Source organism: Pogona vitticeps, chromosome 4 (genome assembly GCF_051106095.1).
Source record: "Pogona vitticeps strain Pit_001003342236 chromosome 4, PviZW2.1, whole genome shotgun sequence".
Lineage (NCBI taxonomy): Eukaryota > Metazoa > Chordata > Lepidosauria > Squamata > Agamidae > Pogona > Pogona vitticeps.
This window is the reverse complement of record NC_135786.1, coordinates 102,388,510-102,415,722: the sequence shown is the minus strand read 5'-3', so window position 1 is coordinate 102,415,722 and position 27,213 is coordinate 102,388,510. Positions and strand designations below refer to the sequence as shown.

The window sequence follows — 27,213 nt, the reverse complement described above, 5'->3', positions numbered from 1 at the left end:
TTCCCTCTCACCCCAGAACGAATGTTTATGAGGAGGTGGCTTACTGTGATTATGTTCAGCCTCAGCACTGGGTATCCTTAGAGCAGACGTTGGCAAAATGTGGCCCTCCAGATGTTTCTGAACTGCAACTCCCAGCAATCCTAGCCCACATAGCCAATAGTGAGGAGTGTCGGGATTTGCAGTTCAGCAACATCTGGAGGGCCGCACTTTGCCCAGATCTGCCTTAGAGAAATTCCTGTCCAAGGGCCCTCTTTCTCAATATATTTCCATTTGGTTGGGGGCTCAGGAGTAGTTGTCTTTTCCACCTCTCTGTGGAGTGCTTCCTTCTGCTGTTCCTCCAGGACATCTTCCCGCTTTTCTTCTTCCTACCCATCTCAGTTCAAGTCTCCTCCTCCTCCTCTGGTCCCTCCCCCTTCTGTTCTTTAACTAGGAAGCAATACTGTCTTCCTTTTTCATCTTGTTCTCCTCTTCCTACAGTCTCTTATTCTTCTTTTATATCTTACATCTCCCAAAATCCTTGTTCTACCTCTAGGGGTTGTTGTTCTTCTCCTCCCTCCATTTCCCGGCTTCCCACCTTTTGTAACTGTCCCCCCTTTTCATATTTGAGAAGGGTTTTCCCCAAATCAATTTGGGAACTAGAGACTGGGGAGTCAGCCATTCCTGTGGACAGACAAGATGGCCTGTCAATTCGGGTCCTAATGTGCCTCTTAGCCTTCTAACGTTCACAACCATACAATTTCAGTAGAAAATCCAAATGTGCATGATAATTCTGGTAAGGTTTTTGATTGCAAAATGAAATGGGTGTGCCATAATATATGATTGTCCTGACACATAATCTGTCCAAGGAGCTATTGCTGAGACAAAATATAGAGAAAAAGAATGGTCTCTGATTGGCAAAGACAAGGTTTATTTTATCTATCTAGCCATAGACCATATAATCCAAAAAGCTGGGTTAGATTTAGATGCAGGAAGAGTGAAAATTGGAAGAAACATCAGTACTTTAAGATCTGCAGATAATAGATTTGAAACGAGTACTGACAAAGATTTTTTTAAAAAAAGATTCAGTAGTAGGATAATAGTTGACCATTAAGAAGATAAAATTCATGAGTACAGAAGAATTACCTAACCTTATACGTATATCTATATAAAGTTAGGCAATTCTTCTGTACTCATGAATTTTATCTTTATATATTTATCTTGGTTCAATAATCAATGAAGAAAGAGACCACAGCCATGAAGGAACCAGAACAGATACTTAAGGATTTTTCACTGGAGGCCAAGCCCAAGGTCATCCATTCTACGTGGTGATTCCACTAGAAGCCTTTTTCATTAAAATTTGTGTAGAGATATTTATGCTAGGTTGTTAGATAGACACGTTTGAATGCCTGTATTGTGGATGGTCATCAGCGGAGTGCTGGAGTGATTGGCAGCTGAGTAGCTGAATGGTGGCTGGTTTGTGTGATTGCAATGTTGAAGGGATGTGGTCTGGGAGGGTTGTCTAGTGAGGGTTAAGTTGAGATATGAGTGTTTAAGCAGAAAGATCAGAAAAGTTAGAGCAGACACCTGCAGGGAATTAGACGTCTGTCTGGGAGTGGTAATCTGTGGTAGTATTTATGAAGGGAAGTCTGTCTATAGTACAGTAGTTAGAAGGTGTGTGTAGAGAATCTGTAATGTAATTATATTGAACATTAAATATGGAAGAAATATATTTAGATCTTACTGTTGCGTTAACCTTTATTGTTCATGTCCAAGAACCTACCTTTCCATTTGTATCTATTACCTATGGTCCCTAAATAAACAACCTCTTTGGTTGTTTAAACCAGTCTCCTCGTTATTTGTTTTATGTGGAACTAAGAATAAGGAACTCGGACTACTAAGGAATGAAAATACACTCATGTCATAGAAAGCTATGCTTTACCAATAAGAATGCAAAGTTTTATTGAGTTTAAGAAACCCTTTCACAGAAAACCTGAATTTTCCAAGATACCAGCTTGGGGTAAAGGGAGGTCTACCTGGAGCAAAATTTATTATTTACTGTATTTATTTATTTATTGGACTTATATACCGCCCCATAGCGCTACAAGCACTCTCCGGGCGGTTTACAATTTAATTATACAGGCTACACATTACCGACCTCGGAAGGATGGAAGGCTGAGTCAACCTTCAGCCGGCTACCTGGGATTTGAACCCCAGGTCGTGAGCACAGTTTTAGCTGTAGTACAGCGTTTTAACCACTGCGCCACGGTATAAAATAAACATGATATAAAAGAAACAACCCCAAAATCCCAAAATACTTGCCCACAACCATCTGTGACCCATCTAGTGTGAAAATAAGCAGAAAGCTGACCATCTCCTCAGGCCAGAACACTGCATACATTTATTCCCAATTGTGATTTACAGATGTGAAAGCTGGACAATGAAGAAAGTTGGCAAGAAAAAAATAATCACTCATTTATAATGTGATAGTGGAGGAGAATTGAGAAGAAGACAAATATGTGGGTTCTAAATCAGATTAAGCTTGAACTCTCAGTGGATGAAAATGACCAAACTGAGCATTGCTCTTTTCCTGAGAAGATGACACTTACTGCGAAAAGATAATAATGCTGGGAAAGGTAGATGTCTGTAGAAAAACAGGAAGACCTAACATGAAATGAATTGATTTGGTAAAGGACGTCACAACCTTGAGTTTGCAAGATATGATCCTTTTGAAATTAATGAATTCATAAGACTACCATAAGTCAGAGACAACTGACTAGTGCATGATGACAGGAAAGGCTGCAGAGGGAATCAGTTAAAATTGTCTGCCTCCATCTATCCATTGCTTGGCCTGCCTTGCTCCCTACTTATTTTAGGCCGGAATTGGATTTGTCTTGGGAGAACTGTGCCTGAACAACAATGAATCCAATAGCATCACAGTTAAGTAGAGAGACTTTTGTACATTGTTATCCACATGTTCAGATGCATAAAGTATGGCCACATTACAGAGACAGTTATACAGCAGTGGGAAATGTCAGAGTGTGCCATCTAATGGAAATGCATACAGTTCAGCGTGGTAATAGTCAGTCAATGGTTATTAAAGGTTGTTGATAGCACTAATGGTGATAACTAAGAGCCATTCAAAGGTCATTTGTGGGTGACATTTGGGCTCTACCAGAAAGACCCGGAACTTCTGGTCTTTCCCTTCACACAGGTACATAACTAAGCATAAATAAACTCATACAAGGTAGGAAGAAGTATTTCTTTAAATCCGGATTATAAAAGAGTTTGCCCTACAATTCCAGTGGGTTTAGAAGTAGTAATCTGATAGGTTAGAGTAAATAAAGGTGCAAGTAGAGAAGACTATCCAGACATTTGTCGTACTACATCCACCAGCTGGGTGATAATATAGACAAACCTGTATGGAGAAGCTGAGTAATATATGTAATGAAATAAAAAGCCCTTGTCTCTGTTCCAGCCAAGTGGGATCACTAGAGAGTAGAGATGGGCATTAATCAGCAAAATTGTGGTTTGTTGTGGTACGTGGTTTATTGAAATCCACAAACCACAAACCTGTCCTTTTGAAAAAATGAACCATGACTTGATTGGGTTTGGTTTGGAAGTTCAGGAACCCTAGAATGGGCCCCCCAATGACTTAAAGACACCAAAATCACATACAAGTTTCCCCTGACTCCCATCTACACCCACTCCAATTTTGATGGATTTTGGACATCCAAGTTATGTACTCTCAAACCAGATTCCTAGGAAAGTGCCCTTGAGCCCTTTAGCAGCTGGCTTGGGGAATACTCAAGTAGAGGTTCATGCCAGAAAACCTGACACAAGGCGTTGTTCATCTGGAGGTGGATTGGGGTGGGACAAGACCCCTTCCCCAAACCCCATGGACAATGCCACACTCAAGGTCTGAGCTGAGGTACAGATGTTGTTGTGTGATCAGTGGAGTGTTTGAGACAGGCTGACTGACAAGGGAAGCAATGTGCCATTGGAGATCTGAGCTAATCTGGCTCCGAGGCAGAAAGGTTCCTCTGACTAGCAGAAGTGGCTCTGAGGTGAAAATGGCTCCTATGAATCGGTCTTATAAATAAGAACAAGCAACTTCCCCTGAGCCCTTTGAGCTGCTCATTTGGTTGCCTGACCTTCCAATCCAGTCTCTAGGTCCCTCCCAGGGTTCCCTAGTGCTTCCGATTGAGAGCAGCAGGCTGTTGGGGGAAAGGGAGGGGAGGAAAATGGGCAAACGAACCGAACAAACAAAAATTTGCTTAAAATGTTTGTTGGTTCAATTTGTCTTGGTTCTTTGCCTTTAATGAACCTGAACCAACCAGAACCAAGAAACCAGCATTTTTTTACTAACTTCCTGGTCTACTAGAAAGAAAAAGAGAGAAGGAGGGTCCTTTCAGTAGACAGATTCAGAAAGAAGGGGGCCTACAGAAGTAGCTTCATTTCCCAATCAAAGGTATTTTTCTCCAATAATATAACATATGGGCAAACCTTGCTTGATACACATAGATATTCAAAATACTTAGATTAGATACTTAAGGAAGGTTTTTTGAGTTCCTTGAGGGTATATTCAACACCTCTGGAGGGCTACAGTTTTATATTAATCCATGGTGTGACCAGACTCAGTCAGAATACTATATACAGTTCCAATCAGGGACCCTCACAAAGAATATTGCAAAGCTGAGGGGGGGGAGTGCTAAGGAGGCAGCTGGAGGGGGAACTGGAGTGGCTGTCCTGTGAGAGAAACATAGAGTGCTTGAGGCTTTTATTTCTCAGCTCAGAAGATGAATAAGTGGTGGATGTGACAAAAGTGAATATAATTATTCAAAGCATGGGGAAAGTAGATAGAAAGAATGCTTTCGTTTTTCTGCAATATCAGAGCTAAAGGATATCCAGTGAAAATGAATGGTAAGAAATTAAGGAGAGATTAAACAAATTAGTTCTCCACACAGCAGATTGTTAAACTGTGGAATTTGCTGTTAAAAGATACAGTGAAAATCACTAGCATGGGTCATTTTAAGAAATCAGTTGCATGGAGAATAGGGCTGTTAGTGGCTACTGCTTTTGATATTTTTGTACTGTTTTCAGTGGGAATTGGCCTTTCTTGTTTTACAAAAGACCCAAAATATGTTTGAGATGATCTTCCCTATATTTTATGTTCTTTCAAAAAAGCAGCACATCTTCATCAATTGCCAGAAAATAGCCTCCAAAACACAAATGATTAATGTTTCTAAAAGAGGGGTAAATTAAACCCTAGTGTCTTTTTTGTGTTCCCTTTTTAATGTGACTTTTTTCCACACTTTGTTAAATAACCTAAGAAATTTTTATCCAGTTGTAAAAGCTGGTGTCAGCAGTCAATCACAACATGGTGAGGGGGGTTTTGATTGTGTAAAAGGGTTCAGAAACCAATGAAGAGCACTCCTTTTGCTTCAGTTGTTCCTTTTTCAATAGGATTATTGTGTGCCCTCCCTTGTGACTTTTGCTGCCTGCCTGCTTGCCTGTGCCTTCATCTTGGATTTCTTCCTTTCATCCAGGCACTGCTGAAAGAACCTGAAATGAAACAAATATAAACATTTTCACTGTTCACAACTATCTGAGAGAATGCACCTCTGAAGATCATCTGTTGGAGAATATCAGAGAAAGGGTGTTCTTGCCATCATGTCTGGCTTGGGAAATTCCTAATGGACCACTATGGACTTCGAATGCTGGACTAGATAGGCCTTTGGGGTGATAGAGCATGGCTTATATATTTCATCAATAACATACAAGAAAACATAAGGTTCAGGAAGCCAAGTGATGTAACAGAAAAACAAGAGTTTTAGAATTAGTAACATTTTTCTTTTTCTTTCTTTTTCTTTTAGCAGGTTTGGTTTGGGACCTGCTGAAGTATAAGAAAAGTGACTTATTTGCTGCAATATGGAATTTATTTGGAACCTTTTTCTGGCCTTTTTCTGGTGCATTGACAGGTGATTTTCAGAAATTGAAGATAAAATACTTTGTAAGACACTACCTGGAGTTAATGACTTTGAAAGCTTTTTAGATTCACTGTGTTTAAATTAGCAAGCGCTCCTATTGCATGTTGCTACTTTATGGAGCACAAACAAATCTAATAAAGAAGGCAATCTTTGACTCAAAAATCACAGGCATGAAACTCCTTTCTTCTTTCCCTCCTCTCCATCCATGTATCTATCTAACCTGCTTATTGTACTTTATCTATCACCAAAGGTGATTTTAAAAACCTCAGTTTTTGTAAGTGAAAAACTACAACATCATTATGAGGGGAGTAAGGAGTTTTCAATATATATTAATCACAAGTGAGCAGATAAGAAATGTTTGGGCTAGGGGTCAGACTTGCTACATTTCAGTTCATTCATTCATTCATTCATTCATTCATTCATTCATTCATTCATTCATTCATTCATTTATACCACCCATCTGGCAGCCAAAGCCACTCTGGGCAGTTTTCAACAAATAACAAAAAACAATAGAGTAACAAAATAGCAAATCAAAAATCATAAAGTGAAGTAAGGGTAAAATTATAAAACAATAAATACAATTAAAAGCATAGAAAAATAAAAACATGAAGCATGGCAGTATGATAGAAGTTATATTATTGGACACGATCGTATCAGAGTATAGTCTGTTCAGGGAAGGCCTGTCTAAACAGCCAAGTTTTGAGTAGCTTTTTGAACATGTCCAGTGAAGGGGCCAGGGGGACTTCGAGCGGAAGAGAGTTCGATAATTGTGGCACTACTGCCGAGAAGGCCCGATTTCTAGTGGTTGTTTTCAGGGCCTCTCTCGGGGTCAGAAATCTCAGCCACACTGCCTGCAATGATCTTATAGGCTGGGAAGTCCTAACTGGAAGGAGGCGCTCAGCCATTTCTGAATCATGCCCAGGTACCAATTTTCAATTTAATACATTTCCAGAGTGGCTTACTACAGATTAATAAATATCACTTCATATTATCAAAACATTTAATTACAATTCCAAACCTGTACCAAGTGACTTAGGCTTAAATTAGAAGCAGAACTGCCCTCAAGTAAAAACAAAGAAAAGCAGATTGTTAATATGGATATAAAATAAGAATTAAGAAAGGTATCATGAAGATTGTGAAGAAAATAAATGTCTGGTGGAAAATAAAGAAGTAAAAATGTTAAAGACTAACTGTTTTGCGATAGCGATACAGTTGTGCCCCGCTTTACGATTATCCTGTTTAACAACGAATCCATTTGACAGTGAGGTTTTTGCAGTCGCTTTTGCGATCGCAAAACGATGGTTTGAATGGGGTTTTTCCGCTTTGCAATGATCAGTTCCCTGCTTCGGGAACCGATTTTCACTTTACGACAATCAAAAACAGCTGATCGTCGGGTTTCAAAATGGCCACTGGCGGAAAAAAATGGCCCCCCGCTGTGCTTAGCGGCGGATTTCTCACTGCACAGGCACCAAAAATGGCAGCTCCTATGGAGGTTCTTCGCTGGACGGTGAGTTTTCAGTCCATTGGAACACACTGAACGGGTTTCAATGCATTTCAATGGGCTTTTTTGTTTCGCTTTATGACGTTTTCACTCTACAGCGATTTCGCTGGAACGAATTAATGTCGTCAAGCAAGGCACCACTGTAATAGAAAGTTATAACCAAAATAACCAGTGATAATATTGTGATGATTATTTACTTTTTTTTATAATTTCTTTTTAAAATGCAATAAAGATTAAAAGTTAAAAAACCCATTTAATTACAATTGTGTTGTTGTTATGTGCCCTCAAATTGCTTTTATATTATGACCACCCTATGAATGAGTGAGACCCAAAAGCTGTCATTAACTGCTCAGCTCTTTGTGGCTTCTTTTATGGAGTCACTCCAGCTCTTTATCTGCTGCCTTCCCCGGCATTAGTGTCTTACCAAGTTAGTCTTGTCTTATGATTTTTAATTTAATTTTATTCATTACATTTATATCCCACCCATCTAGTGCTGAGGATCCATGAATTTTTATTTTGAATGGCTGTCCCTTTTTCTTTAAGCATTTGGGTTGTATTAGTTTATGCCTTGTGAGCAGAGATGGGTACCTGGAATTTGTTTTTAAATGTTGTTAGCTGCCCAGAGTAGAAGATATTTATTTATTTAAGATATTTCTATGCTGCCTTTCTTCCCTAAAGGACCTAAGGTGGCTTACATCACTAAAATAGCATTTAAAAGCTAAAACAGTAAATATACAAATATTTAAAAAGAATTAAACAAGTAATGATGTATTAATCCTAGATATGGTGGGGAACAGCAGCTACAAAAGGGCTTTTGTTATTTTCTGCCAATATTGTGGTGTTTTGTGATGTTGACTACATATCTTAAGTTATTAATCTTTCTTCCTCCAATGTTCACTCCGACTTCATCTGATTTCAGTTTAGCATTGCATATGAATCCAATTATTATCTGTACATTATTATTTATCTGTACATTATCATCATCTCACAGAGTTAGACCTCTTCTTTCCTTGCCCTTTCTTTTGCATCACTGGGTCTAAAGAGGAATCCCCAAGGGATAATACCTTCTTCTGGAACCACGTTTGTCCTCAGCAGTTGGCTCTATTTAGAAAGTTTCAAAGGCCATTTCATTATTTTTCTTCAATACTAGACTCAGTAAAAGCTACTATAAGAATCAAGCAGCCTCAGCTGGCTGCTGGAAGTACTGCTATATTTTGTAATATAGTACCGAGAGAATCTATATTGTGTGCATCATGGCAAATAGTTTGATGAAACATCTTGACCTAGGTTTTCCATTATCCGTTTTAATTGAAATCTGTTACCTTTTTTCCCCCTGGGGACAAAAGAAAGAGCTAGAGTTCAAAATACCCTTTGGGAGTTTCAATTTTGACATTCCCCCCCCCCCCCAAATGCCACTTGTGCTGAGGGGGCCGAAGAAATACATCTGCTAGGGTTGCCACATAGTTGGTGCAAACGGTTCTTAATGCACCAATCCTGGAATCGTGTTTCCTTATTTCAAGCTCAAGGGAATCTTGATTCCTTGGACCTCAAGTCAGCTGCATAGTTCTGATGCGTTAATCCTAGAGGAGTACATTGGTTCTGTTTATAGGCCTGCTAATCTTTTGCATTAAGAGTAGATTCGATTCATGGCTTTTGCTTGCTCTGAAGAATTTTTGCATCTTGCCTCTGTGTCCCCCCCCCCACTGCCGGCATAGCTTACTATGGATACAACTGGACACAAATATTGGGTGAGAATGTGTGGCTGAAGCATCTGGACGGTCACTGTGTTTCTTGTCATGTTTTTGCTGCTGTTGGATGAGCCAGTTAGAGTTCCCCTCCTGCACTAGGAATGGCGAAAGGAAACCCGAGACTCATTCCTTCTCTTCTGACACACTTACAAGACAAACACATGCTTCATTAAAAATAACATTGCACTGCTGTGATATGGGGCCCGCCCATGTGCTTGGCATAAACATTGGTTTTTAGTGTTTTAGTGTAGAGTAGAGCTCCTTCTTAAGGCATAACACTTCCACTTGGCAGGGAGGTAGTTGAGCGAGTTGAGCAAAGATGGCTGTGAGTTGCAACAAAACAAGCATTTCTCACACCAAAGCTATGCACCCTTGCCCTGATTAATCTCAATTCTTTATTTCAGCCTCTCTTCTTTATTTCTCATGTCATTCTGGTTCCACCTTGGACAAGCTATGATGGCATAGCAGTTTTTACCTTTCTCCTCTCTTGGCAGCTGTGATCAAAGAAGAAGAAAAAGGTATTATGTGTTTTCTCTCTCTTCCTTAATGTAACACCGGCAAAGTGTGGTGTCTCCTTTTGTGACACCCCTTGGTATTGTCAGGTGCTTCTAATGCTGATTTGTTAACCATTGCTCAGAATAATCTAGGAGAAAATGCAAGCTAGAACATTCTGTGGAATAATGGCTTCCCTTCTTGAAGAATTAGGCTCCAATTACATATGACTTCATCTTAGCCACCTTTGGCTTGACAATAGCACCAATATAGTCATGGCTGAATGCAAATACAGTAAGTGTATGTTTGTATGTTACTATCAAAATAGAGCTAACCCTTTCAAGACTGGTCCAAGATGATTTGATTCTGAGATGGAGTGGCAAGCCAAGGACAATGGAAATTATTTTGCTTCCACATATATTAGCAAAACACCACAGAAATTCAGAATAAGAAGGAATGATATAGACTAGCCACTGTGTAAAACAACAGGAAAGAGACTTATGGTCCCTTAAAGTCTAAAACAGTTTAATTGGTGTAAATGTTCGTGTACTGCAGCCCACTTCTTCAGACACATGATACATATTCATTTATTTTTTATTTAGGTAAACCTTTATAGTCTGTCCTAGTATCACAAAATCATACGGCAGGTTATAAAGGTGTGTTAAATAATTTTAAGACAAGATAATTAAAGCAACCCCAAAGGTTCTAATAAATAAGTACATATTGACTTTGTGCCAAAATGATGCCAGTGTCAGTATCAATTAAGCCTCCAATGGGCAGACTTTTCACAATTGGGGTGCTACAGCAAATAAAACCCTCCCCCATGTCTTCACATGACAAACTGTTGCCAGTGGTGGGACACGGAGGAGGATTCCCCCAGCAGATCTTAGTGATCATGCATGTGATGAAGTGTGCTGAAGTTCACAAAAGCCTGTGACAAATAAATCTATCACCTACAGTATTTAAAAATACATGTCCTGGAAGCATTTTGTTACTTGAGTGAGAGATAGGATTGTCAGACTATCAGCATCCTATTCCGTGAGGTGTTTGTCATCAGACCTGAGACAAGGGGGCTTGTGATCAAAGAAGGGAGAGCACCACCCATGATGGTTTTGAAGTGAAGTATCCCCACTACACTTAGTCCACAGACTGCCCGTGCCAGAAGGCAAATTGTTGACTGTTAAGGGCAGGTTGAGTGAGGCTTGATAGGAGGCCAGAACTGCCTCTGTCCTTGTCAGCTAATGGCAGGAAAACAACACAAAAGGAATCTGGCTAAATGAGTACAGAATACCCTGCAGAGTTACAGGGCAAACCTGAAGAACTGGAGCCTTCAAAGAATTTTATTTTATTTATTTATTTGGATTTTTATGAGATGTGCAATCTTGTCCCTCCAAACCTGAGAACTCCAACTCCAATACCTGTGGGTACCTGTTACCATGCTGTTTAGTGAAGAAAATACCAGTAGATGCCTAATTTCAGTTGACATCTCCACCTTTGGAAATTCTGCAAACATTTGCCCTTATCCATCCATCCATCCATCCATCCATCCATCCATCCATCCATCCATCCATCCATCCATCCATCCATCCATCCATCCATCCATCCATCCATCCATCCATCCATCCATCCATCCATCCATCCATGTACCAAAGCTCCCAATGAAGTCATTCATAATTTGTTTCTCTGACTAGGAACTATACTATAAATTTGTTTCAGGGGCAAAGGTGGGAAGTCCAAAGATGTCTGTCAAACTATTCCTGAAAGACTAGGGGCTATATATAGTCGTTCCAGACAATTTGAAGACCTGATATGTTTCAGGAGAGGTTCAGTTTTTGCCTGCTGTAGCCCTGCAATAGCTTCCGATTTAACGCAGCTTCTCTGAGGGATTAAGGAGAGTTACCTCCTCTTAGAAGATTAGTAATGCATGTTCACAAACAGGGAGCTTCCTCACCCAGTACCACCTCCAACCAGTGGCGGGTAGCAGACAGGGATCAGGGAGGTGCTTTACCCCAAATTTGGGGGCAAGTCACCACTACCATCTTGGTCACAAGACATTTTCATTTCCAGCTTAGCTATTTGAACCTGGGCACCTTCGAATCTAATGTTTTCAGGAAAACAAATAGCAAGTTTATTGCTGTTGTTTACTTCAGTGAAAACAAGGTCATATTCATTTAAAGCAGGAACAGATTAACCATATATAATATCCTCAAAATTCTCCACTTTGTTCTTCCGTATCAAATATTCTCTGAATATTCCAATACTTGGAAGCAAGATTGAAATCTCAGTAATTCTTGGAGTAATTCTTCTTGAAGTAATTCTGGGAGTAATTCTTGTTGAAGTAAATGGGACTTTCTTCTGAGAAAATATGCATACTTAAATATATTATCTGAGTAAATATATTAAATCTGTAGCTGAAATTCTATCATAGTGAATCTCTATCTGATACGTGACAGTGTTTGAGAGTCAGTATGCAATGCTGATTCAGCCTATGGCAGTATTTATCAGTTGAGTCTGAAATAAGATATTATTTACAGTTAGGCCTTACTTGATAGCATGCCTGCAATGGTATTTCATATTCTGTAGCATTGTAAATGATATTAAATGATACTATTTAATATTTGAAGGCATCTAATAGCTGACAGAATATGGAATTTCATTATCTCAGGCCTGCCAAAAGAATAAAGTGTTGCTAAGAGTGTGAAACGATTAAATTTGTGAGGTAAAATTTTGCATTTTAAACAACACTGAATTTTTCACAATTAAAAATTGAGTAATGAAAACAGAAATCCAATGAATCTGGAATATTTCTGAATGTTCTTCAACCTTATTTTCATTGTGCTCTTTTAAAACAAGAGAATTGTGTCATTGGCTGTATGTACTTGCACTTATCTTGATATTTAGTTCACTAAATACTATGGATGTTCTCTTGGGCAGTAGAATAAATGAGACTGTCTTGAAGCTATGCTAGGCAAACACTACACATATAAAAAATCTTCCCATTGCACTATTCCTAGCCACCATATCTGCTGTTCAAAATCTGCTGATACCTCCCTATAAGCCGTGATACTTTGACTGTTTTTAACAAGTTGTGTGTCCTAATCTTCCCAACAGCCTTCCTGGAAACTCTAGGTCAGTGTGTGCCTGCAAATGCTGCTGATCCTATCAATAAGGCTTTTATAGGACAATCCGATCCTCAGCACAATCTGGTTGCCTGTCTATCTTGAAACTTCTGCTTGTCTGGTAACTAGTTTCAGCTCCCATAAAATGGCCACCTATCAATGTCAAGAAGACTCTTGACACACATGCATCAGAATTTCTGTGGTGATAATGGCACCAGTTCTTTCATATTTTATTCATTAAATATTATTTGTCAATGTTCGTGGCTATTTTTAAAGCTTACTGTAAACCACACCATTATCACCTTCATATTTTGAGTATTTGTCAATATGATGCCTTCAGCCCATGTAGTTATAATTATACATGTTTTTTCCCCTGCTCTAAAAGGCCAACAATAATTCAATCAAGCTTTGGTTGAAGTGCTCTTATTTAGCAAATCTGTCCTTCAGTCTACGGATTACGAGTGCTTTTTATTTGCTTTTTTTAAAAAAATTGAAAGAGAGAAAGAGAGAGAGAAATTTGAGATATAACTAGCTTGTTTTATTCTCTCAGCTTCAGAACATGATATAATCAAACCTCTCAATCAATAGCAGTTTTTATTCCTGCAGAATTGATGCATGGCATCTTTCTTCACGCTGAGACTTAATGTGTTGTAAATTAATTATCTGCAATGAATACATGGTCAGCGAACCTTGGAATGATGAGGATATAATACTAAAGCCATTCCATTTCCTCCCACCATTTCACAGACCTCTTACTGAATCTTGTATGGAGTTAAGAATGAAGCCTGCTTTTGTACAGAGTGTTCTTAAGGAGTTGTTCATGCTCCTCTAAGCCTTGGAGTCTAAGGGATGACAGATGGGAAATGCATACTTTAGCCTAGATTTTTCTCCAAGAATTTAAACTGTCAATTAGGAACTCATTTGTTAACAGTGGCAACTGGTGACTCCTATTTCAGAGGTGCTATGAATCCACCACAGGCTTTAGTTTGCACCAAAATGCAGAACCTGTTTTGGGAATAGGGTTCAGCACCTTGAATAGCCGTTGTAAAATGCAGAAGCAAATCCAGAATGGATTTACAGAATCCCTGTAACACAAATCATCAGCCACCAACTGATAAGACATTTCAGTACAGAAACATCTCCAAGTGCAATCACAACTAGCCTTTTTTGGTTTTTTTTGTTTCTGTTTTGCTTTTTTTGAATTAGCAGAGGAGTTTGGGGATTTTTTTGGGGGGAGGGGCAGATATTGAGATCAGCCAACAGAAGAAGGGTCTCTCAGTGTGAGGACACTTCTGGAAACAGAAGGAAGTTCATCCCAGCAGAAAATATTTCTGCCTAGTCCAAGCCCCAAACAATGAACGCATATTTGAATTAGGATGACACTACTTGGTTATAGTCCTCTACTGCCTCACCTAGAAATAAGCCCCTGCCGAACTCAGTGAATCTGACTTCGCAGCAGACACATGTAGAATTGGAATATTCTTATTTGAAATGGAAGATGGTAGCCCTACTCCTCGGAATAGCACAGAATCAGCATTATAACAAAGAGAGCCTTAAAAAATACTTTTGCCTGTGTTAAAACAAACTTGCAGTATAAGCCCTTGAGCAGACTTTATGTATATACAACAGGCATCCTCAGATGAAAACGTGAACTATTATGTGTTTGTTTGTTTGTTTGTTTGTTTGTTTGTTTGTTTACTTACTTACTTACTTACTTACTTACTTACTTACTTACTTACTTATTACAGCCATTTGTATACCACCTGATTTAGTGCAAAGCACTAGTCTGAGCAATTGGCAATCATCCACATAGCCCTCCAACTGAAATCAGACCCTCATTCACCACTCTATCTCCACAATCAAAACTCCAACAACCTAAACTCTAATCTCCAAAATAATACCAAATATACATGAACATACAGATGTTTCATAGATGTGCTCCTGGTTAGAGCAGGGGGAGAATATCTCTATAAGCCTCCTCAAAACAGGCAGGTCATAAGCCACTTCTTAAAGGCTGTAAAGCAGTGGTCCTCAACCTTGGGCCTCCAGATGTTCTTGGACTTCAACTCCCAGAAATCCTGGCCAGCAGAGATGGTGGTGAAGACTTCTGGGAGCTGTAGTCCAAGAACATCTGGAGGCCCAAGGTTGGGGACCACTGCTGTAAACGGCAGATAGGACATCCATAAGAGATCAGCATCAATATTGTTTTTCCTCATGCTTCAATAAGCAGGAAAAAAGACTACATTAAACATATCATTCTGTTCCCCACTTTGAGCTTTTGACCTGTACTACTGTAAGTATCCAGGAGAGCTTGTAAAATCTGTTGGGGTTTTTTTGCAGCACAGGTCCCAGAATCCCTCAGCCAGCATGGCCAGCTAGAAAGATGTTTGCAAAGTCCTAGTTCTGCACAAGTGTAAATTTTCTAGATGGATCACTTTTAATCTCCACATGTGTTTCTCTTATTTCATATTTCTTGCTATTTAAATGCCAAATAACAATGTATTGTTAGAGTTATACATTCAGCAGCAAACAAGGGGAATTAGAGAGGAAGAATGTGTTCTGTTTATTATAATGAAGAAGAAAAGTACTGTAGTGGGAACTGAGTATACGAAGCATGTGCTCATGCACACAAGTGCACACACATGTACACAAAGAGTCTACTACTCCTTGTTTGGAATACTTCCCTCTAGAGTTTGGGCCTGTTTTTCAGTTGCAGAACCTCTCAACCAGATGTGGCCATGGACTTGGAGAGTCTGAAAGCTATAGACCCCCCCCCAAAAGAACTTTTCCAAACTCTAATCTCCCTCTCTGTTTATCTGTTCTGCAGGATGAAGGCAAACATGGGATCTAGAATTCCTAAAGAGGCAATCCCATTCAATTAAGCTGTCTGAATATTTATATTTTTCATAGGTTTGATTTAAGTAACATGTTCTGATACAGTTGCAACCAGAGCAGGAAATAAGCAGCACTTTTTCCCGTTTAAAGGAAAGGGAAGAGATGATTGTGGGTGCATTGTGTGTAAAACCACTCTGGACAGAATTGAACTCTCAGCCATGGACTCCTTGATTGAAAAGCCTGAGCTCACTAACTTCTAAAGTCCTCATTTAAAAAATAAAAAAATAAAAACAAAATGAAGAAGAAACCTCCATTATTGCTCTAGAATTGCTTCACTGTTAGTAGCTATAGAAACAAGGTTACTGGCTAGTGGAGATGGGCTCTCCATGAAGCACAATGTTATCTGAATTAGAGAATACAAAAGAGAAACAAGTCACTACAATCAATTACAGGATTTTCCTCTCAGGATGGTTGTAGCAGTTGAATCTGAAATCACAGAAGCTGGGTCTCAGTCTGCTGATAGATCTCTGGATGCTTTGCAAAAGAGCAGCAAAGACTTTGGACTCCTAATTACTTAATAACATCAAATACAACATGACTCCCTCCAGCTCCACACAATATCCCATATATAAGAAATGTTTAGGTGACCACAAGTAATTTTCTCATTTTTCTTTGAAGGCACTGGAAGGTGTTTTCATTTCAACTTCTCCTTCTCCTTTTTCTCCCACCAAAAGTTGGATGCTGTAACGGCCACCCTCAAACCTCAGAGAGTGGTTGCTACTTTACTTTAAAACTCTGCTGCCACCAACTTATCCTTAAAAATCAAGCGAAGGACAAGTGTAACTTTGAAAAACAAAAACTGGTTTATTGATTACAGGAAATAGAAATTGTAAATCACTGGTAAAGAATCAATAAGTCAATCACTGTAAATAAATCGCTGGCTCTCACAGACTATTTCACATTGACAGGCTCTCTTACTCACTATAACTAACAAACTCTCTAAACCCTCAGCACAAGCTCTCATCTCTAAATCTATCTCCCAAAAACTGGTCTCTCAAACACCATACACCCCTTTATATCCCAGCTCCTCCCCCTTTAGCACCACCTTCCGTCCCCTCATTGGCTGCTGTTCCACTGCCCAGCTGTGACGGACAGGTGAGGGCAGGGCTGAACGTTACAGATGCCATAACCTTGGTTCAGAAGTCTTTTACCAAATCACATAAGTGTCTTGTGGTCATATGACCCATACAGGAAAAGAGTATACAGTAAAAACAATGATATATTAGTGTCAAGAGAGTGGCCAAAGGTGATGACCACAAGTCCAGGCACTTTTTTAAAGTTTCAGGCAGCATATCATCAGCGCCAGCAGCCATTCCCAGTTTTAAGTTGGTGATTAAAGCCTTAATTTCCATGATGTCTACTGGGTCCCATTCTGGTAAGTTGGGAGGGATAAGGTGTATGGGATCTAAGTCAGAGGCTAGAGGGTCAAAAAAGATGTTGGTAAAATGATCCTTCCAAACATGTAACTATACACTGTTTATGCCATGCTCTGGTTTGGTGGGTCCCAGGAGTCTAGTAAAGATAATGTAAGCACTGTGTTCCATAGACAGGGCTGGCTCTGGTGACAGGACAGCTTCTTTCACCCATCTGAAGCAGCAGCTTAGTTAATTTCTTGATACACTACTCTGTTCTCTGATAGAAATGACTAATTGAGGGGCTGAGGAGGAACAAGTGGGAGGTCACATCACTGGCTCTCTCTCCATTATCTGCCACATCTGGGTTCTGCTACCTGAGGTAATCACCTCTCTGTGCTTAATGATAGCACATCTCTCTGTTGGAAATTATATTTTAAAAATAATTTTTCCAAGTTCTGCAACAGATTTGGGATCTGTGTCCCCCCCACCAACCCCAACCCCAGTATATTCCAACCTCAGCCTCTGCTCCATGCGCTCATCACCTCACTGGAGTTTCAAGTGCATCTTTTTTAAACAATCTAGGATTAGCTGGGATTGATTCATCAGTCTAGTTTTTATCTATGCCACTAGAAACAAAGCCCCAGTTTTAGTCTATGCCCCTTATGCATGGGTCACGTCTGAATCAATGGGGATGTTAGCAAACTGGCTACCTGTGTTTTTGTAGGGTTTCAGACACTGCCATGATGGTCTTTTAAAATGCGTATCTATGGCACACCATGCAGGGAAGTGCAAAATCTGATAGACAGCAGCAAGTCCAATCTGCTATAGATTAGCTCATAGTGGACTGTACGCAGACTAAGCTCTTTAAACATCCCTAAAAATCAGTCTGAACCATTATGGATTAGGTGGGGGAGATTGTATCCAGTCCCATACTCCCTAATGACCAACTGGTGGCATTTTAGCAATTCCAAAACGCATAACCTGCATAAATCACTACCATTAGATTGAAGAGGACAGCTATTTACATTGACCCATATTTTGACCATGTCTCCATTTAAATGATCAGTGGGGGCAGGAGAATGAAATTGTGCCATATATTGATGTATAGAGTAGGGCAATATACAGGAATAGGATCTATGTTCATTTTCTATCCCAAGTTCAGTAATGATTTTTAGTCTCAAGCAGGGGCTGCAGGAGAATGAAGCCCCTGTTTCTGCTCTGTTAGACCAAAAGGTCTTGCCACTTATAAATCTCTTCTCTCCCAGTGCAGTTGTTAAGTCTCACAGCCTGTCAGCTCAGCAGGACATTAAAACTGTGCCGCTGCAGTAGGAGCAAACATCCTTAATTCCCATCTTGTGTATTCCCCTGGCTCAAACATCTCTGGTCTTCTGCTGAAAGTTCTACCACTATTTTTTTTTAAAAAAAAAAAATCAGTTTCTTCCAACAAAGGCTGCTGTCAAATCACCCTAATAGTATAATCTTAATAATGTCTCTCTTTTTGGGGGTCATTATTTTAGTCCTGGCATGTTGCCGCTACATATACAACATATGTGTGCATTCTGAAGCAAAGCTGAGTTTGGCACTTACTGTAAGCTTGGAATCTTCAAATGTTCAGATAGAGGAGAGGGCAGAGGCAGGTGATTTGCTGTTGATCTCCCAATAGTGTTTAACTGCCTTTTTTTCTGACTTCTGTTCCTAATAGGTTGGGAAATTTGGAGGCTAAAGCTCTCTTAGGAGGTAGAAGATTTCTGCTTATCCTTGCAAAAGTTTCACTTAGTCCATGTGTTTTGTTTTGTGATTGGGTGACAAACATGGGCTACGTCTGCAAGTTAGATTGCTCAGGTTGAAAGAATTGTGTGCCAAGAGAAATGCTGTAATATCAAGAAATAGAGATTTCTTTTAATGTGTCATTTGACCTTAAAGTGTATTGTCATAGTTGTCCCTAGTACCACAGCATGGGCACATTCCTTTTTCTTTATTTTCTTTTTTTCTTTTTTTTTCTTTTTTTTCTTTTTTTTACTACAATTCCCAGGATCCCCCAGCCAGCATGGCCAAACTGGCTGGGGGAATTCTTGTAGCTCTTGTCCAAAAATGTTTTTTTTTTCCCCTAAGCTTTGTCCCATATATAGACTACTAATTTTCTTTACCATCTCACTTAGTGACTCTTTGTCTTTTGCTTGGACCAGTGAAATAGTTCATTAGTTGGAAGTGGTCAGATACAGCAAACACTCTTTTGGGCATCAGGCAGATTGTTATAAAAAATTATTTGAATTAGTATTTCATTGTTTTCATAGTGTTGTGTTCACTAGTTAGTATCAAGACTAGCATTTACCAGAGTTCTGCTCCTGTTGGAAGAAAGAGCCCTCCCCTCACAGCCCTTTTGTGTCCTAAAAATCTACGCTGCAAGGCAGGGTTTCTGTAAGACCCTTCCCTCCATTTCAGAGCCTCCAATGGGTCCCAGTGGCCTCCATTACTGGAATTATCCCTTCTATTCATTGGGTAACTCTTCTAGATCCAATCCAAGGGCAACCTGTATCTCCCTTGTCAGCAAGTGTTATAAACCTTGCTTACATGTCTAGCAAATAGTTCTATCATTGGCAAAGCAACAGGAATTTGAACAGTTAGCAAAATCACTGGAACAGCTGACACAAGATTGCAAAACTGGCCCCAGTCTTACTCTAATTATCCAGTTACTTGCATGCATCAGCTCATGATGGCAAAGCATGTTTTCACACACATCAGAAAATGCATCTGACTGTTTCAACAGGACGTGGGTGAAGATCATGAAGCAGCTAGAAGATACCTGCTTCCTCATGAGCTCCAGTCCTACAGCCCTGCTCATATAAATACGTCTTGCCTGCTAGATCTGGGCAATTATGAGTATAAATGAACTGAATTGTAATCAGGGCAGGCCCAAGACATTTTGCAGCCTGAAGCAAAAGACAAGATGGCACCCATCCTGATCTCATATACTGACTCTCATTTGGACAGGTCATGTGGCACACACTGTCCGTTCCTTCAGCAATGAGGAACACCACGGGTGGTCAGGAAACACAGCTGAAAGAGTACTATATCTGCTCCCAAAATCTACCACATAGGATGCTCACCTCACTCAGCCTAATGATAGGTCTAGCCCTGTTAATAATATTTCACTTTGAAAGTGCAAGTGCCCCCAGTTGCCCCTGCCATGACACAGATACTCGGTTGCAGTGAGCAGCTCAACTTGGGTGAAGCAGGGTACAACCGCAAACAAACAAAAGAATAGTATAACACACCGAATTTCCATATCCTAACCAAGAGGGAAGAGCCCTACCTCTCCTTCCTGCCAGGCTGTTGGGGAGGTATGAAGCCTTGCTCACTAAGCAGATGAAGGACCCCTTGGAGACGAGCCAGTCAGGGCATCACAGGAGGTGGATTGCCAAGGTTGGTTGTCCCCAGACAGTAGTCTCTATCAGGTGGTGAGGGGAAGTGGCAACATTGTCTTGGCAAAATGTAAAACCCTGGGGTTCAGCTGATGTAGTAGCTCTCACATTGACTTTGTGAGCTCCCCTCCTTCCTCAGTGACACTGCTGTCATCATTCTCACTCCCCCCAAAAGCAGGACTTTCGAGGACTTCAGGTTTCCTGCACTCTCTCTGTTTCCTTTGGTGGTACACTCAGCTGGACCCACTCCCCAGTCCAGGAGTCCTTTCACTCCATGACTTCCCAATCAGCACTAGAGTTGACTGCTGGATGGTCAGCCACTTCTGCCTGGTAGGTCTCCTAGTCTGCACTCTCTGGAGCCTCCTTCCAACGATCTGGCCTTTCTTGATCCTCCTCGGCCCTTTTAAACACCCCCACCACCACCTCTATAGGCTCCTCCTCTATCTCAGGATGGAGCGAGGGAGCCAGGGCCTGCTGTCTCTGGCACAGTGGTAAGGGTCTTTCCTCTTTCACTGTCCTGACAGGAAGAAATACAACACATGCACCGAGGATGTTTAAAAATTTGATTCCTGCTGGATCCGAACAAAAAATTATCTACCTCAGCATTCTGTTTCCTCAAGAGGCCAACCAGATGTCCATGGGAAGCTTTGAAACAGGACATGGAAGTAATAGCCCCCTGCTGCTTGTTTTCACCAACAGTGGTATTCCAAGGCATGCTGCCTCTGGTCCCGGAGGCAGCATATAGCCATTATCCCTGGCACTTATCCATAGCTTTATCCTCCATGAATGTGTTCATTTCCCTTCTGATATCATCTACAATGGTGTCATCACTACCACATCTTGGGTTAGTGAATTCTGTGGTTTAATTACATGCGCTGTGATGGACATGTAAGTTCTTTTTGTGACAGGAAAGTCGTTTTGGAAAGTCCTTATGTTCTTTTCATAGACTGTCTTAAAGCCAGATTGTATTGGTTCAAAATATTGCTTTTCATTGCCAGTGTAAAATAAACTCATAATGCTGAAGTCTGCCATTAAGCACCTAAACTTAAACATTGAATCTTACTTTTAGATAAACGATTTTACATTGATACCTCCGTCCAAGAACACTTTATTATCCACAGGCTTCATTCCAGTCCAGTCATTATGGTATACTGAAGGCCTATAACTGTTGAAGAGGAACAGCTGGAGAGCTACTGGTGAATGTCTCATGCTGGGAATGATCAATTGCATCATAAAAGGTTTTTGAAGCCTTCAGTTCTGACTATACAGGAGATGGACATCAACTTTTAGTAGTTTTTCACCTCCCCAAAGCCTAGCATAGTTAAACTCTTCCATGTGGTGAAAACTACCTGCATAAAATCATATGGATCTTTCTCTGCCATCATGGATTTTGTGTTGTCAAAAAAGATGACAAAGTGTACAAAGACATGAACTTTGCTGCCTTCCACAGACAGAAATATGCTTCAAGAAAGTCAAGCCTTAAATGTTCTTCAACAATATTCAATAAATTTCCTGGTTGAAGATTCCGAAAATGCTTTTTAGGGTCAAAGTACATAACAGCCAGAATCTTATTGACAAGATATGCTTGTTTGACAGAAATAGCGTGAGTCTCAGCAGCAAATTGCTACTCATTAATGAGAACTATGGCAAGTTCTTAAATAAATGGGAGTGCCTGATCACCTTATCTGTCTCCTGAGAAATCTATATGGGGGACAGGAAGCAACAGTTAGGACTGGATATGGAACAACTGATTGGTTCAAAATTGGGAAAGGAGTACAACAAGGCTTTATATTTTTCTCCCTGCTTATTTAACTTATATGCAGAATACATCATGCGAAAGCCTGGACTGAATGAATCCCAAGCTAGAATCAAGATTGCTGGAAGAAATATCAACAACCTCCAATATGTAGATGGTACCACTCTGATGGCAGAAAGTGAGGAGGAATTAAAGAACTTTGTAATGAGGGTGAAAGAGGAGAGCACAAAAAATGTTCTGAAGCTAAACATCAGAAAAACTAAGATCATGGCCACTGGTCCCAACACCTCCTGGCAAAAAGAAGGGGAAGATATGGAAGTAGTGACAGCTTTTACTTTCCTGGGCTCCATGGTCGCTGCAGATCGTGACAGCAGCCATGAAATTATAAGATGCCTGCTTCTTGGGAGGAAAGCGATGACAAACTTAGATAGCCTAGTTAGCATCTTAAAAAGCAGAGACATCGCCTTGCTGACAAAGGTCCGCAGAGTCAAAGCTATGGTTTTTCCAGTAGTGATGTATGGAAGTGAAAGCTGGACCATCAAGAAGGCTGACTGCCAAAGAATTGATGCATTTGAATTGTGGTGCTGGAGGAGGCTATTGAGAGTCCCCTGGACTACAAGGAGAACAAACCTATCCATTCTAAAAGAAATCAACTCTGAGTACTCACTGAAAGGACAGATCCTGAAGCTGAGGCTCTAATACTTTGGCCTTCTCATGAGAAGACTCCCTGGAAAAGCCCCTGATGTTGGGAAAGTGTGAAGGCAAGTGGAGAAGGGGATGACAGAGGATAAGACAGTTGGACAGTGTCATCGAAGCTACGAACATGAATCTGACCAAAATCCGGGAGGCAGTGGAAGACAGGAGGGCCTGGCATGCCCTGGACACGACTAAATGACTTAACATCATCATCATCATCATCATCATCATCATCATCATCATCATCATCATCATCATCATCATCATCATCAACAACAACAACAACAACAACAACAACAACAACAACAACAACAACAACAACAGAGTGATGGACTAGGAGTCAGGAGACCAGGGTTGGAATTCCCACCCAGCCATGGAGACTCACTGGGGGTGGTGAACTGATGAAATTACTCCTTAAATATCTCACTTACCTTCAAAGCCATATGAGAACCAATATAAGTCAGTTCCAACTTGATGGCACATAACATAATCTGCTCATTAATATGATGCTGAAGGGATCATAACTCTCTTGGTGGTATTATGAGTAGAACTGCATCATTCCTGATCATTGGTCATTCTGGTTGTGGCTCATAGGATTTGGAGTTCAACAACAGCTGGAACAAAAAGACCCATTAAGTTTTATGTTTTCTTTTTTGTTCAGTGGTGTCCTCCTTATTATTTGTATTCCTTGTACTTTGGTGTAGTGTGAAGGTATTGCAATATAGAGTCGTTTTTGTTTTTGTTCTTAAACAGCAACCCTATGGAGAATTTGAGAGGAGCAGAGTGGTTATTCTTCCCTGGCATTCTTTGCTAGGGGAGCTTTTCGATAGTAGAAGATAATTTCCTGAAGCACCATTTTTTCTTACTTTGGGTGGCTTCAGCATCCCATAGTTCCATAGAAAAGCAAGCATGCAAGCATGCAGTTGCTTGCACCTCGTCCATCTTATCAGTCCTTTAATTCCTCTGAGTGCCTGTCTTGCCTTCTTCGTCATGCCTGGCCTCCTCAATGAGATCCATTCCCAATTTTTTTTTCAGAGCATGGTAAATTGACTTGTTATTGACTTGTTAGCTACAACTCCTGCAATCCCACAAATAGCACAGCCACTAGCCATATGATCTAGAATATATGGCTGAGCTGTAGTACAAAAAACTTTTCTTAGCTCTGGCATTTTTTCCCCATTATTATTTCACAATCCTGCCTGCCTGAGCTTTCCTTGTCACAATCCTTCCAAAATTATCTTATTTCCCCTCAATCCATGTATGAGCTGTGTCTTTGCTTATTATCTCCAAAAGCTGGAGATCAGCTAACCCTAGTTTGTTTTACTTCTGCTTGTAACATCAGCTTGATACTTAGAAGTCAGCAAGCAAAGCTGTCCATTGCCTGGAGCAGAAGCTTTAGAGTGAATCCCTTCATGAACCCCTTTATCCACTGAAAGCACACATGAGTGAGTCAGGGCAATGTTCAAACTATTTTTTTCTTTTCCTTATGAATTGTGTACTAGCCATTCTCTTGGCAGTTTTGAATTTGGCAACAAGGACAGTAGGGTCTCTCTATGTGTAGTAAGTAGTAAGAATCTCACAACACAATGCATGATACCTGTAACAGGTGTGGCTGGGAGGAACTTTTCTGGACTGGGGTGACTGTCAGCCTATCCAGCACTAACTAATCATTCCTTCCCTGCCTCTGGATTCAACAAGAGCCCCGCCTCTGTGTTCTATTTTCTTTTCCCTCTCTTTCCTGGGTTGGTGTCAGTCTTATTTGTTTGTTCTATACCTTGTTGCTGTGGGTAATAAAACCTTTTTAATCTTTCTGCTACAAATATCTCAGAGTGACTTATTGAGACTTTAAGTCTAGTTAGTGAGAAAGGAGTGGACTCTGGGAAACATTAAGTATTATACAAGTGGTGCCTCGCATAGCGAGGTTAATCCGTTCCAGATTAACCTTCGCTATAGCGAAACATCGCTGAACAGAAATAAAAAAGCCATAGAAACGCATTGAACTTCGTTCAATGCCTTCCTATGGCTATAAAACTCACCGTTAAGCGATCTTCCTCCATAGTGCCGCCATTTTTGCGCCCTCGGTAAGCGAGGGCAGGGCGCGAAAATGCGGTGCGGACCTTCCGGCGGCCATTTTGGAACCGCCGATCAGCTGTTCTCCCCCGCTTCGTTATGCGATATTCGCTAAGCGAATCGCTTAGCAAATATCGCAAAGCGAAAAACGCCATAGGGGCCATCGCTGAGCGAATGCTCCAGCGATGGCCCAGAGCCCCTCGTTAAGCAATTTAATCGCTCAATGGGGCGCTCGTTAAGCGAGGCACCACTGTACTCTGTGAATCTCTATATTTCTGTGCAGCAAAGCAGAGTTTTACCAGAAATTCAAAATTCTGCAAAAGCAAGGGAAAGAAGAAAATGTAGGTGGGATTTGAAGAAACTCAGCAAAATTGAAACTACTTTGCCCAGGCCTACCTACTCAGTATCGAAACGCGTGGCTCTCAATAATAGATGGGAGAGTACCAATTTTTCTCTGCAGGCAACCCAACTAAAAAGTACACACAGCCTTGTCTAGCAATTCTCTCCTACAACCATAGTTCCACAAAGAACCAAAAGACTTCCTTTGGCCTACATGAGTGGGCTCAAGAGTTAAAACTGATGAGGTTCAGAATAACCAACTAAGGGCGTTGCATTTATTAGAGAGGGAAAAAGAGAATTCAAGGGCCATTATTTTTTGTAGTGTTTTCTCCCTGTCTTTAAGACTGTGGGACAAAGCCAGCATGGAGAAATTACACACACAAATGTTGAGAAAATGGAGTGTTTGAAATCAATTCTAATGTTAAATGCAAAGGACATCCTTGGCTCATTAAGTAAAAATATCTCATTTAATGAGCAGGAAAGCACTGGAGCACACTGAACCTTGACACAAAGCAAATTATTTAAGTGATAAATTATATTTTATGGTGAATGTAAAAGTTAATAATACTCCGGAGTAAGGTAATAAATGCAGAGGTGTAACTAACATCACTGGCTGCTTTACTTACAAACATGCCATATGTACTCAGTTACTTGCAAAGGTAATAAAAAGAAGACAAACCACAAATTCTTCATGTGAAGACTTACATCTTCACTAAAACAACTTCCACTCTCTTCTGTGTTTCCAGCTATTTCTTCACTCTTCACACTTTGGCTTTTCACTTTTTATCAAACATTTTGTTTTGCAGTCAAACAATGTTATGCATGTCTATGCAGATTAAGACACATCCCATCCAGGAAGTGGGGTATATTCCCAAGTAAGAGGGCATAGGCCAGAATCCAACAGTAATTTGTGCTTGTGTTAATGAAATAGCGTAAGTCCTAATGTCAAAGTGCTCTTTGCATTTGTGTCCAGGAACACAACTAACATCTCATGAATTAGCACCAGTTACTGTTGTGACTTACACCGTTCCACTTAAGCAAGCATAAATCACACCAATCCTATGGATCACAATTACTCTCAGATAAGTGGGGATCAGGATTGCAGCCTTGGTCTCCTTTTGAATCTGAAAGACAAGGAAAAATACAAGCTTGACAACTTGACCAAAACTTGGTCAGATTGAAACCAAAAATAAATAAATAAATAAATGGTAGTTTGTCATGAATCAGACAAAAAGCCTTCTCCTTTTCCAAAGTTTAGAATACTCTTTTTTAAAAACTATAACTCCCAGAATCCCTCAGTGCACATCACTAGCAATTATGATAGCTGAGGGATTTTGCCAACCATAATCTAGAAAACTCATGTTTCCAGCCTCCGTAGTGTTTGCAAGAGGTAGACAAAAATAATATAATGTCATTGTGCCAGATCTATGAAAGGAAGAAAGACTTCTGTGTTACATGCCATTTTAAAGTTGAAATATGGGCAGAAAAGTTGAGATGTGTGTCCAGAAAAAATGTTTGTATCTCAGGCTCACAGCTAAGCTTGACTTCCATACAGCAGGGCCTGGAGTGATTGAAGCATCTGAAACTCTATGCTTGGCTAGTTATTATAACAATGGAAGTATTTCTAATATCTTACAGAAATTATGCACCTGTTCTCTGGATTTTCTCTGTAACCTCTATAATTTTTGGTGTTGGTGTCTCTCTTTATAACAATTTGTCCTGCCTTTCACCAGAACATTCTGACAGTTTTAATTCTAAAAATTGTCCATTGCAATTTTCAACTGTGTATTTAAAATGATGTACAGGATGCATCATTTGAAGGCCTGTCAAAAGAGAGTCCCTTTATTTGAAGGA

The 27,213-nt window shown here is 40.2% G+C and overlaps 1 long non-coding RNA gene across 1 annotated transcript in view; it reads right to left on the bottom strand.

Annotated features, from left to right (window-relative positions):
• Positions 1–226: 226 nt before the first annotated feature.
• LOC144588830 (uncharacterized) overlaps positions 227–27,213 on the bottom strand; it is a 39,870-nt gene continuing 12,883 nt past the window's right edge. Inside the window, exon 2 of the long non-coding RNA XR_013544554.1 lies at positions 227–5,541. This is a non-coding gene — a long non-coding RNA (uncharacterized LOC144588830). The remainder of the gene's footprint in view (positions 5,542–27,213) is intronic.